A 14,509-nucleotide genomic window follows, 5' to 3' on the forward strand; every position below is an offset into this window, starting at 1 on the left:
CCTGGTCCAACTCCTGGAGAGCTGGACGGGGCCGTAGAAGACCCTTAATCCATGAGCAGGTCCAGTATGTTCTCCTTTGTGCAGGGAGGAACAGGATGAGCACTGCCAGATATCATTGGCTGGCCCAGAGGCTGACCTGACCTAAATCCCACACAACATGTCTGGGATATTATCATTTGTGGATGATGGGTTGATATAATAGGAGCTTCTTCTATAGGTCTTGAGACCATAATTGTATTTGTACCTTGTAAACTTGTAAACATCTTTATTCCTGAGCATTTACACGAGAGTCTGTGAGGATGGACTCACTTTTGGAGCCAGCCTCAAGGTGAATACTAGAGGAACTGCAGGTTTTGACACTACCTGAACTAACAAAAGGTTTTCATACTGACCTACAAAAGCCTTTGGTCCATCTTTAACTCACATCATCCTCCCAACAAAGCAGCAACTCGAGCAGCTGGGTTATGTGTCTGTATCCTCCCACAGGGCTCTTATTCAGACAGTATCAACCCATGGCAGAGCAACACAACACAAACACCAGTCAATTTACCCATTTTGCATCCAATTCTCAGCGATGATTATGAGCCGCGTTTGTGCAGCTGATGGAGAGATTAATCTTGCTTTGATAGAAATATGTCAGTTTCTGCAGGCTGTGATGGATGTGATTTATCACTCCGGACAAATCTGTGCACGAACGTTCCTCCTCCTGACAGCTCTATCGTGGCAAGAATGTCCCAAAATGTCACCTGTTGTATGCAGACTGACCTTCTAATTTTCTAATTCAATTTCGAGAACTCCCCTACCCACCATATCATGAACCAGTAATAACAATTACACACCGTGACTGGCTCCAAAACCTGCAATTCCCCCACTTTAAATCAAAACCCAAGTAGTCTTTTATTAGGCTGCCTGGTTAAATCAATCTAAATCTAAGCATAATAACTCTCTAATCAGGTGCTGGGGAGAATAATAGGTTGTCACGCTCGAGGAAAAATAGGCAATCATGGAATGTTTTCTTTAATTAGGCCGACTAAAGTAGAAGGGCACGGTGGGAGCGCGGGACACATTCATCATAGCCAAGGTGGGAAATTACTTCAATTACTCAGGAAGGGGAGAGTGAACAGAATTACAGAAGTCAGAGAAGCAGAAGAGAGGAGACCGTGATCTGCAAGGAAGTCCAGATGACACCGCAGGGCAGGAAAGGCGAGGGCAGAGGAGGGAAGGAGTGAGGGAGCAAGAAAGAAGGAGGAGAGGAGAGAGGAAAGGTGGAAGGCTTTCACAGTTAAGTTGCTGAGTATGTATGGAAGTATAGTGCCATGTGTCTCTTTTCCTTTGTTTGTATTTGTATGTGTTCTTTAATATGAAGGAAAAGTCCAGTTTCAAATTGTTTCCAGGCATTTTATGTCATCTCTTACATATCTTAAGTTAGTGAAGCTTCTTTTACATTCTGTGCTCCTACTGAATCGTATTAGGTGTGCTCCAGTGTTGTCTCCTTTTCCTTCAAAAAAGCAAACAGAACAAGGAATGAAATTTAAGTTACTAGAGTCTGAACTTTCACAATAAAATATCTGGGCTTATCCACTCAAATCGATCGGTAATGGCATCAGGACATTGGGAGGGGAGGGGGGTAAAAATGCTGAAATTAGTCTCCAAATATACTTGGATAGCTGTTAATATACTGACTGGGCACTTCATTGGGTATGGCTTGCTCATTCTGGCCTTCTTTTAACTTCAGAACCGTCTTAATTCTTCATGACACAGTTTCAAAAAGGTGAGATTTTGTTCCATGTTTACATGAAAACATCACAAAATTTCTACAGATTTGTCAGCTGCAAATTCACGATGTGAATCTGCTAGGACCACCAGCAACAAACAGAGCAGCCCCAGTGGCCTAATGGATAAGGCACTGGCCTCCTAAGCCAGGGATTGTGGGTTCGAGTCCCATCTGGGGTGATTTCTAGCAGAGTGGCGCAGTGGAACCGTGCTGGGCCCATAACCCAGAGGTTGATGGATTGAAAATCATCCTCTGCAAAGCTTTTTAGTAGTTGTCACTGGAATTGAATAGTTCATTTATACACTCACTGGACGTGTCATTGCTAGTACCTGGTTGGACACCTTTAATACCTTGTGGTACAGATTCAACAAGGTGCTGGAAGCATTTCTCAGAGATTTTGGTTGACATAACAACATCACAGTTTCTGCATGTTTATCAGCTGCACATCCATGATGTTAATCTGCTGTTCCACCACCTCTGTAAACTCCAGGGATCATTGAAAAACGTCAGTAGATCAGCTGTTTTTGAAATACTCCGACCGACAACTATGTCAGATTCAAAGTCAGTTTAATCCCCCTTCTCCTCCATTCTGATTACTCAGTTTGAACTTCAACCTAAGGAATCATAAATGAGGCAGTTTTTAACTATCAATTAAAAAACATTACACTGAAATAAAATTTTGGGGATAAAGTGCAGAAGAAACAAGGAATGTGGAAAGTTTTAATGTTGTTAAGGGGCAAGAAAAAAGGCTGAAATCACAAACTAAGAGGAGATTTAAAAAAGAAAACGCAGGAATGGACAAAAGACAACAAATAAAGAGACAATCCAGTGAAAAGCAGAGTAATGAATATAAAACTGAGCAGAAAATAAAAAATAAAACTGTTAAAAATAAATGAAGAAAGGCAAACTCCTATTCCAGTGGCTGTACAAAAATCCACTATCATTTATCCTCAAAATTGGACCCCTACCTACACGTTCAACAACCCTCCGCCACCGCCACAGAGCTCCCAGCGTCTGTCAGCTTTCCCAGAATGCAACGAGAGAGCCACTGAGCGAGCAGTAATTCCTTCCGAGATGATGAGATAAACGGCCTCTTACTGTAACTGGATCTATTGATTCGGACGCCGCTTTGGCAGGTCGTGGATCCAGTTTGTTCTGTGACTGAAGACCTGCCAGCTCGGCTACCGGCCACGTAAATACAGAGATTATGACTTTTGATAGCTGCGACTCATTGGCTGGCTCAGTGCTCAGCGCAGATGAAGCAGCTGCCATGACGGTGACAGGCACAGAGGCGCTTTCTCCCGTCCTCTAAACATTATTAGATACTCTGACAAATGAACACAAAAATGTCTCTCCTAGACATTTAGAAACGAAGATGAGACAACGCAGACGCGTTTGGACTTCAAGATATTTCAAACAAAAGCACCTGAAAGTCTTCAGTCTGAGCCAGAGCCTTTGGAGCTTCTTCTGGAGATGAATTTAAAAAAAGAAACCTATACACTGAAAAACAGACAAAATAAAAGGTTTATCTTCTAATTTTCAGAGGTTTCAGTGGGGACGGGCCTGCCAACCACTGTAATCCACTTATTCTTGGCTGGTGACAGACGCTGTTGTCTACAGCAATCAGTGACTATAAAAGCAACCTACACCACAAATAATCAGGAGCTTCACTTCATCATCAAGCACCAAGAAGTAACTGAATCACTGAATCAGCAGCGCCGTCTCAGCTGTCTCTTGTTAGTTGGCTCCATCGAGGTTGTGCCTCGCACACCGCACACGCTCAATCTTACAGGTGTTTTATGACCTTTTAAAGTGTGAAAACAGGAATCCACAAAAGTACAAGGTTCAAACCTTCAAAATAAAACAGGATGAATAACACATTAGGACCAATGCTGAACAAGATGATAGAGGCAGGAGCACACAGGAGGAGGAGGGGGGACAGGATTACAAAAGCCTGGAGCAATGACAGTACGTGTACGACAGCATTTTGACTTCTGTCATTTCTTTATTGGCTGTGTGTTTTGTTACAGTTACAAATGAGTTTGTTGAATTCCTTATTTCACTTTTCCCTGACTTCACGGACGGAGACTTGACAATGGGTAACACCGGGATGTTCCCCTGTTTAGGCGTTCCCTGTTTTATTTTGGTAGCCTTAGTGTTTAGTTTTAAATTCCTCAGTCCCATTTTCTTGATTAGTTTTTATAGCCCTCATTTCCATTTAGCCTTCTATCATGTTATCCTCTTTATTCCTCTTAGCCTTTGTTAACTATTCCTTAGCTTGCTGTGTTCCACAGTATTCCTGTGCTCTTTCATGGATTTTGGTTTTCCTTCGGTAAAAGACTTTAAATTAATGTCCGCCTACAGCTCTGCATTTATGGTCCTCTCTCTTTCTTAAACATGACAACCATGAGATAGAAAACTAAAATCCTGTTTGTTTACGTGCATGACCAAGAATTGATCATTCTGGGAGCCACAATCGCAAACTGGAGAGAGTGTAAACATCAGTATTTTCAGCTTTAATCCCAAACGTCGTCCACAGCAGTCCTGATAGCAGCAGAGAGCAGAGAGGGCTTCTGTCAGTATCACACTGAGGTGGTAATCAAGCAGGGATCTGAGGGGATCGATAAGAGGATTGCACTGTGCTCGTCAGGCTGGAGCGATCCATCATGACCTGATAGCTGGTCAATGGCAGAGCAGCCTCAACCAGATAAGAGGGAGAATTTAGCTTTTTAACTTCTCAAAGGGTGCTGGTGATGCTGCTGTAGAATATTTATTCCTCCTCCAGGTTTACCTCTTAGTTTTCCTCCAACATCTGCTCATTTTTTAAACCCTCCTTCTCATCTTTCTGCTTGGCTGACCTGAGAGCTCCATCATCGTCCTCATCATCACCATCTTCACAGCCAGCCCATTTTTTTGTCATAAAGGCAATAAATCATTTCAGCTTTCATCTATTGTTATTGATGAATGACCAATTATTTGTCATCTAATACGTTGACAAACGATGACCCAGGCAGACGGATCAACTTCTTTCCCCCCCCCCCAACTCCTCCTCACTCGACGGGCTGACGTGACGCAGGACAGCAGTGATGGATTATATCCTTAAACTGTTATTACACGTATAATGTGGCGCTCAAATCTGACATCTCACTTAGTCCAGGTTTCCCACCCTTTAAATACTGCATCACAGAATAGCAAAGAGGACGACAGAAATCAGATGTGAATACTTAAAACATTTAAGCTAGGAAGGCTGTGTTTACCCCCTAACAACTGCAGTTTGATATAGAGCCAGTCTCAAAACCACAGCTCTTCTTTTAGTCTGTCCTGACTGGTTCTTAAATTGGCTTTCTTTAAAGCAATATTGTCAAAGAGGAACACAGTCTTCTTTTTCAGTTTATATAGTTTACTTGCATAAACCATATATATAGTAACCAGTTAACCCTCCCTTTTTAAATTCAATTCAGTTTTGCTTACATAGCGCCAAATCACAACAATAGTTGCCTCAAGGCACTTTACTGTGTATTGTAAGGTAAAGAACCTACAACAATGCAGACCCCAACAATCGCAAGGACCCCTTTGAGCAAGCACTTGGTGACAGATGGAAGGAAAAACTCCCTTTAAGCAGGAAGAAACTTCTAACAGAACCAGGCTCAGGGAGGGAAGTGACAGCTGAACCCGGGAAAATCAGGAGGCTGTCTGACAACTCTTAGTGAGAGAAAAGAAATAGCAATAGATTATAAACATAATGAAATCATGAATGAGGACAAAGTTCTAGGATCAAACTGCTTTACTTTCGCAGCAAGAGGAGATTTCAAACTGTCAAATATCACTACCGTAAAATTAAATGCTAACATTAGACAGTGCATGTATTTATACTGCAATGGAAGTGAATGAGGAATTTTGGCCACAAAGGTGTCGAGAGGGAGTATCAAAAAATGTTATTACAATGAAATCGTTTTTGTTGCTGACATGTCCAAGACTTGTTTCTTTCTTTTTACTGTTTATTTTTTGTTGTTGTTGTTTTCGTTTAAAAAAAATTAGTAATTCGGATAATTAAACATTTTTAGGATTTTAAATGGTTAAAATCCTAAAACTAATTGAAGGTTTGATCATTTTGATTGTGGCTCAAGTTGGATTTCACAAATCTTACTAAAAAGGAAATTTCTTGCAAAAAACAAATCATGTAACACAGTTAAAATGATTACTAAATTAAAGCAACAGGGAAAAAAGAGGGCACAAGGGTTCAAGGGGGTAAGAACACATCAGTAGCTCTGAGGTTTACCTGTTAAAGGTCCGTGTGTGGTTAAATGTATTGTAATGTGAGGCTACAACACATTAGAGTTCACCACAATACTGCTATAAAAGAAGAGAGAGGGATCTTTTTATTTCCTTCAAGCCCCATCTATCACTACCTTCCTCAGGATTTCCACACGAGACGCTTCGACTGAAGCTTGAAGCTTGAAACTCGAACATCGAATCAAATTTCTATGCAAAGAGAAAAACTTTTACTTTGAAAGCATGGATCCATCCTGGTTTGCATCAATAGTTCAGGATGCTGGTGGTGAAATGCTGTGAGGGACATTTTCTTGGCAAACTTTGGACTGCTTCATTTGGACTGAGCGTCATTTAAACATCACAGCCTACCCGAGTATTGTTGCTCGCCATCCCTTTATGACCACAGTGCACCATCTTCTGATAGCTGCTTTCAGTAGGATAACACACCATGTCACCAAGCTCACATCATCTCAAACTGGTTTCTTGAACATGACAATGAGTTCACTGTACTCCAACGGCCTCCACAGTCACCAGATCTCAATCCAGTAAAGCAACTTTGGGATGTGGTGGAACAGGAGATTCACATCATGGATGTGTTGCCAACAAATATGCAGAAACTATGTGATGTTGTTGAAATGTTTCCAGCACTTTGTTGAATCTGTGCCACAAAAGATTAAAGCAACTCTGAAGGCTAAAAGGTTTCAGAGGTACTAGCAATGACCAGTATGAACTATTTCCATTCTAGTGACAACTACTAAAAGGCTTAGCAGAGGATGGTTTCGATCCATCGATCAGCACGCTTCCGCTGCGAGTCACCCCAGATGGGACTCGAACCCACAATCCCTGGGGGATTGTGGGTTAGGCCACTGGGGCTGCTCTGTTTACAGCTGGTACAATAGAGCACCTTTGGTACATTGTGACCAGCAGCAGAACAGCCATTTAGCTGCCAAACTCACTTGTCTTGTCTTGTCTGACCCACTGGTGTCAAGACAACCATCTCACCCTCAACGTCGCAAAGACAAAGGAGTTGATAGTGGACTTCCGGAGGTGCAGAGAAGTACACACCCCCATCACCATCAGCGGCGCTGCTGTGGAGAGAGTGAGCAGCTTCCGGTTCCTTGGCGTACATCTGGCTGAGGATCTTACGTGGTCAGTACACATAAACAAAACAGTGAAGAAGGCGCAGCAGCACCTCTTCTTTCTCAGGAGACTGAAAAGATTCGGCATGAGCCCCCGCATCCTCAGGACCTTCTATCACTGTGCCATTGAGAGCATCCTCACTGGATGCATCACCACCTGGTATGGCAACAGCACCGCCTACAACTGCAAAGCTCTCCAGCGAGTAGTGCGGTGCTCTGAACGGATAATTGGAGGTGAGCTTCCCTCCCTCCAAGACATCTACAGGAAGCGGTGCCTGAGGAAAGCGGGGAGGATCATCAAGGACTCCAGTCACCCCAGCCATAAACTGTTCAGACTGCTTCCATCAGGAAGGAGGTTCTGCAGCATCCGGTCCCGTACCAGCAGACTGAGAGACAGCTTTTTCCATCAGGCCATCAGACTGCTGAACACGTCATAGACACCTCAGCTTCACTACTGGAACTTCAACATTATGCACTCCACACTGTATATAAATGCCACTTGTTTTGCACATATTCAACTCTGTATATTTTATATATTTTATTATTATTTATTTTTATTATTTTTTATTATTTTTTATTTATTTTATTTATTTATTTATTTATTTTTACTATTTAATTTGTAAAAATGTGTATACACACACACACACACACACACACACACACACACACACACACACACACACACGTAGGAAAATATTTAGTATACACATCCAGAAATGCATACACTATTATATATTGTACATATATTTATTAGTTTCAGGTTGGCCATTCTTGTATTTTGCTCGTTTGTGTTGTTGTGTTTGCACATCTCTGTTGCTTGTGGGGTTCGCACACAAGAATTTCACTCGCATGTGCTGTGCCAGTGTGCCTGCACATGTGATGTGACAATAAAAGTGATTTGATTTGATTTGATTTGATTTGATTTGGAGATTCATGAAACCACATGTGGACCAGAGAGAAACTGAGATTTGGATCACTGGGTTGAATTACATCAAACGTTATTCAGCATTTTGCTAAATTTTTACCAGTTCTGAAGGCAAAAGGAGGTCCAACCGAGTACTTGAAAGGTGTACATAATGAAGTGGCTGATGAGTGTAGGCATAATTAGATTTTATTTCTCTATTTATGTCTTAGATATGTAATTGACTTTATAGCTTATTTAATATTGTACGTACCTGAAAACTCATTTCTTATGAGATCAGTGTTACTGTGCATGAGCCCTGACTAATAAGGCTTAATTTTATGGGAGCAAATTTTGCATTTTTTGACAGGCTGCTAGTAACAAAGTGCCTAAAAATACAATTTAACATACAATTTTCTTTGCTAAGTTATTATTATTTGTTATGTGTAGCCACACTAATTCATCCCCTGAGCTAGAAGGGCTTTCACAAACAAAAACAACTTCCTCTGAAAATGGTTAGTTGGAAGTATCTATGATAATACGGCAAACCATTTTAAAAATTTTAAAATCTGCTAAATAAAGAAAAATTAACCCTGTAAGTATAAGGATACCCAGAACATTATGTACTTCTTTAATTGCACTGCTTTCTTCTCCATTACATTTATTTAATAGCTTTTCTTTCTTTTACACACCTAATAATCCAACAGCTTTTAAAAATACAGCATATACATTAAAGCATTGCTTTCCAAGCCTTTTGGCTTCTGTGTAGCAGTGTGTATTAGACGCCACGTTGCTGTAAACACATGCAAACTGTGTTGTTTAATGTGATTTCACCAAAAACCAGAATAATTAAACTGGAGAAAAAGTCCAAAAACTGAAAAACAGAACTGCACAACCTTTTAATGAATCATGTAATGACCACTCAGACTCATCGGGCCACATCCAGGAGGCCCAACAGTAACAAGCTGCTTTTTACTGATCAGAAATATTATTATTGATAATCAATCAGTTTTAAACACTGCAGAAACTCAAATTCTTTTTCTGTCTCCAGACGAGGACACACAGTGATCTGCTCTTTCTAAATGCTGCTGACCAGAGCCTGAACAAGCTCAATGCTGTCTGTCATTTTGCTTTATGCAGTTTTAAACACTGCAGAAATACTGCAAACCAATGTTCCCTTTTTGTTGCTGGTAAGTAGCCATCTTTGCATCTGTATGCACATTAGAGGTGGGTGGATTGATTAGTGCTCTGCAATACTGCAAATTTTGATATTGATCTGATGCCATGTAAATATTGATACTTTTAACCTCTACAGCGAACTTATGTAGGTCAGAGAAGTGTGTCATGATTCATGAGCTGAATCATTGTGCATTCTGGGCACATTTTAATGAACACAAAATGAGAGTGTTGTGTTTTTACTATTAACAATAATTAGTTAACAGTTAAAAAAAATACTTTCAACTTTTCTTATATATTAATACTGTGAGGTTTGGGGTTTTTTTTAAAGAGAGCTGGAATGTAAATGCATCTGTCTTTAAAGGACTTTGGGTCAGCTTCTGCTTTTTAAATGTGCTACAGGCTAAAAAGAACTGATGTGACATGAAAAAACTTGAGATATTTTTCATAGTGCATGTTTGGGTATATTTTTTTCATTAAAAAAAACAATAATAAAAATGTATGTAACACAGTTCAGGGGGATTCATTCTGGAAATTGAAGATAGAAAAAAGTATTGATCCAATGCATTCGTATCGATCTGATACTGATACCAGTGTTGGTATCGATACTATCGATAATTGGATCATTCTGCCCGCCCCTGCAATTAATCCAAATATCGATATCAATACCGATAATTATTGTAAGTTCGGTATGTTGCTCCGCCCCCGCCTCCCTGCGGTGTTTAGCAGTGACACGTAGGCTACCATAAGACAGAGGAGCATCATGGATGCACAAAACATTGCAAACACTGGTGCATGTTGGTAGGGAATTTTCCACTTTGGCACCACCAACTTTTATAAAGGCATGAAACACCACCCGTGGAGGAAGATAGCCCCTCAGTCAGACCCAGATCTCCAGTACAGAGGTCAAAGGTCACTAAGAGAGTGCTTTCCAAGAGCAAAAGTATATACAGTGATAATATAGTGCGAAAGTAATGTTTCAGTCATGACTGATGTCGGATCTTCAGTATTAGTTGACGCTAAAGTGTTACTGATCACAGCTTTATCAGAGTGATTACCTACAGATTATATTAGATTATAGACATCCATCCATCCATCCATCCATCTTCATCCGCTTTATCCGAGGCCAGGTCGCGGGGGCAGCAGCCTAAGCAAAGAGACCCAGACCTCCCTCTCCCCAGCCACCTCCTCCAGCTTGTCCGGGGGAATACCAAGGCGTTCCCAGGCCAGCCGAGAGATATAATCTCTCCAGCGTGTCCTGGGTCTGCCCCGGGGCCTCCTCCCGGTGGGACATGCCTGGAACACCTCACCCAGGAGGCGCCCAGGGGGCATCCTTGTCAGATGCCCGAACCACCTCAGCTGGCTCCTTTCGATGTGGAGCAGCAGCGGCTCTACTCTGAGCCCCTCCCGGATGGCCGAACTTCTCACCCTATCTCTAAGGGAGAGGCCAGCCACCCTTCGGAGGAAGCTCATTTCCGCCGCTTGTATCTGCAATCTCGTTCTTTCGGTCACTACCCACAGCTCGTGGCCATAGGTGAGGGTAGGGACATAGATCGACCGGTAAATTGAGAGCTTCGCTTTTACACTCAGCTCCCTCTTCACCACGATGGACCGGTGCAGCGTCTGCATTACTGCAGCTGCAGCCCCAATCCGTCTGTCGATCTCCGGATCCCTTCTCCCATCACTCGCGAACAAGACCCCGAGATACTTAAACTCCTCCACTTGGGGCAGGAACTCATCCCCGACCCGGAGTGGGCACTCCACCCTTTTCCGGCTGAGAACCATGGCCTCAGATTTGGAGGTGCTGATCCTCATTCCCGCTGCTTCACACTCGGCTGCGAACCGCTCCAGTGCAAGCTGGAGGCCCTCACCCGATGAAGCCAACAGAACCACATCATCCGCAAAAATCAGAGATGAGATTCTGAGGCCACCAAAGCGAAAGCCCTCCGCCACTTGGCTGCACCTAGAAATCCTGTCCATAAAAATTATGAACAGAACCGGAGACAAAGGGCAGCCCTGGCGGAGATTATAGACATCCAAATAATTTAATCAGCCCACTGAATTGTGTTGAATAAATTCGTTTATTGGAGGTGAAAAAAAACCCCGCAAGCATGAACTGTGAAAAATATCTCAAAATAATTTTTGTGTTTACTGTGAAGTGTGTTTTATTTATGCAAAACATTTAAAACAGAAGCGACTCAGAGTGTTTTAGAGACGGTTACATTTACATTCCAGTTTCAAACTGCACGAAAAGCTGAAAGGTGTGTTTTACTGTATGAACTAATTATTGTGTAAAGTTGGTATCAGTATTGGTATCAGCAATACTCGACCTGTAGCCACTTGGTAGTGGACTGATATCAAAATTCATAGTATAGCATACCATTCTGGCACAGCCTATTGGTTCGGCTTAGTCCCAGCTGCACTCTCTCAGAAGGGGTGTCCAAATTCATGGGCTGCATCCTCCTGAGTACCCGTCCTTCACGGTCTACGTGGGCCAGGTCCTCAGAAGGTCGGGTAGACCAGAAGTGAGCGGCTGTGAAATTGGACGGACTAGCCTTCAGATTTGCATTACCGCTGTCTCGGTGGACTTTAATTATCTCAGCCGTCTGCTCCTTTCTATCTAAAATATAACAGGACACTGGTGTAAATTCTCGACCATCTCACACTTCTGTTTAATCAGTTTTCTGTTTGACGTTTATTCAGCTGTGTAAAAGCAAACTTTGATCTCAGCCAAACCGATTTACTCAGGAACAAATAAAACACTGAAAAAAGCCAAAGAATAAAATTTTTAGGTCATCCAAGTGACTTATACATCACCGTTCTCGCCGGCTCTAGTGACCCTCAAGCTCCCAGCTAGCTATGGAGCTGGTGGGTAATAGACGTCGCCGAAAATGTCGGAGCAATTTGCAAATATGCAAATATGTGATGTCTTGATAAATCGAGCAGATATTTGAAGTTTACACAGCTACATTCGCGCCTGAAAATATGTTAAAAGTTTATTTTGTGTCCCAGAAAGAATAATAAGAGTAATATTAAAACTTAGTAGCGCCCGCCATTGTTGGAAACTGGAATTAGCTGGGCCACGCTATGAATTCTGGGATATGGTGGGCCACGAAGGATACACCCGACCCATCCTTCAAATTTGGGGAAAAAGGAGGGAGCATTTGTCAGCCGCATTCGGAAGAGTCTATGAATTTGGACAGCCTTCGTTGTGTCGCTGTGATGTAATCGGTCTACAAATGCAGCCTCAGGAGGATGAAGCCCATGAATTTGGACACCCCCAGAATCTTACTTTCACATATCCTCAGACTCTTGCTTTTGAAGTTGGAGTCAAGGTTTTTATAATTAACTAAAACTAAACTAAAAACTAAAACACAATGTGAATAAAATATTTTAGTTAATTAAAATAAATGCCAAAACTAGATTTAAAAAAAAAATTTACTCAATGAAGCGATTTTGTGAACCTGGAAAACCAAACTGTAATAAAATATAGAAATAATTTCCTTGGTTTTAGTATGTGTTTGCTTGGTAGAAATTGTTTTACAGCTTTCCTAATTAGACACTGATGGACGTGTTTATTGAGACTGAATATCTACAAGACTTTCAAAAACTTTGCTTTTATGATAATACATGTCCTAATTCTGTCCTTTGACACACGCCCTCCATACAATATTGATTGAAGTCACTCTGGAAATTACCTGAAACTAAACTGAATTCAAAGCAAAAATGAAATAAAAGTAAAAACTATATTACCGGTAACTCTAATTATAGGGCGGATTATTTGTTCTTATATTCCACGGGATCTGGATATGTCAGCCTGGTTTTTTTTTGGTTTTTTTGTGATGTGTGCTGTCCTGTTGGAGAAGTCGCCCTTGAAATGAGACGTCTACCTGAATAATGAAAAGATGAATTAATACTGATTATCACAATCAATAACCTCATGCTGTCATATGTAATTCATACTTTATAAGCTCTTCTTCTTCTTTCAGTGTCTCCCTTTAGAGGTCGTCCTAGCAGATCTTCTGCCACCCTCTGCTTGTCCTCCTTCACTACATCCATCAGGCTTCTCTGTGGTCTTCCTCTTTCATCTTGAACGCTTCTTCTTCCACCTGCTAGATACTGTTTTTAATAACACATTATTAAAATCCACAAACTTCAGCTTCCTTATTGTGGAATAACTTAAACAACACCATATCTACTCTGGTGAGAAATCTACACGTGTCTAGATCTCCCAGCACTGCATACGAAGCACCTTCAGCTTCATCTCCCAGTAATATCTAATTTAGCCACCAGGTGCCAGCATTTCCCTGCACTGTCAGTGTGCTCCGTTAATTTTGCGCTTTGTGTTGATGCTGTTTATTACATTGGATGCACAAGATCAGGAGGGCTAGCTCTGTGGTCGGCATGAAGCTGGACACTCTGGTGACAGTGGCAGAGAAAAGGACATTAAAGAAACTGATGGACATTATGGACAATGCTGGGCATCCTCTGCACACGGCCATTAACAACCAGAAGAGTCTGTTCAGTGACAGGTTGCTTCTCCCAAAGACAAGAACTAACAGACTTAAAAACTCCTTTGTCCCACACGCCATCAGACTGTTTAACTCCTCTCTGGAGGGGAGAGGGAGGGGAAACAGGAGGACAAAGGAGGGGGGAACAACTAAGCTGTAGTGCCTCTTCACCTCACTGTACAATACCTTGTGCAATACTTTTTGTAAATAGTCAACAGTGCAATAGACTCAATACTTGAAATGTGCAATTCACTTGTATTTTTATTTTTATTCCTATTTATTCTATTTATCCCCTTCGTATATTTTATTTATATTGTCTCTGTATTTATATATATATATATATATGTGTGTGTGTGTGTGTGTGTGTGTATTATATATATATATATATATATATATATATATATATATATATATATATATATATATATATATATATATATATATATATATATAATATTCTGTAACTCTGTAACTTCTGTCGGTGCTGTGCTTTTTTGGAAATCGAATTTCCCAGAGGAACCCACCCGAGGGATTAATAAAGTTCTATCTAATCTAATCTAAGAGTCAGCGGTGCTGCTGTGATTTGGTGCATTTGAAGTGTTCAGCCACCAGAGGGCAGTGCTTGACAAAGTAAGGGGTCTCACACACAGCTCAGGATCCACATGGGATAACTGGAAGAATTCATCAGCGGTGGTGTGTTAGGGGAAATTATAGCTTTAGATTTGTGTTGGAAATT

At 41.4% G+C, this 14,509-nt stretch overlaps 1 non-coding gene across 1 annotated transcript; it reads left to right on the forward strand.

Annotated features, from left to right (window-relative positions):
• Positions 1 to 1,880: 1,880 nt before the first annotated feature.
• Positions 1,881 to 1,953, forward strand: trnar-ccu (transfer RNA arginine (anticodon CCU)). Its single transcript has one exon. It is a non-coding gene; the product is annotated as a tRNA-Arg (tRNA).
• The last annotated feature ends 12,556 nt before the right edge of the window (positions 1,954 to 14,509 follow it).

The sequence above is a fragment of the Maylandia zebra genome, linkage group LG23 (genome assembly GCF_041146795.1).
Source record: "Maylandia zebra isolate NMK-2024a linkage group LG23, Mzebra_GT3a, whole genome shotgun sequence".
NCBI lineage: Eukaryota > Metazoa > Chordata > Actinopteri > Cichliformes > Cichlidae > Maylandia > Maylandia zebra.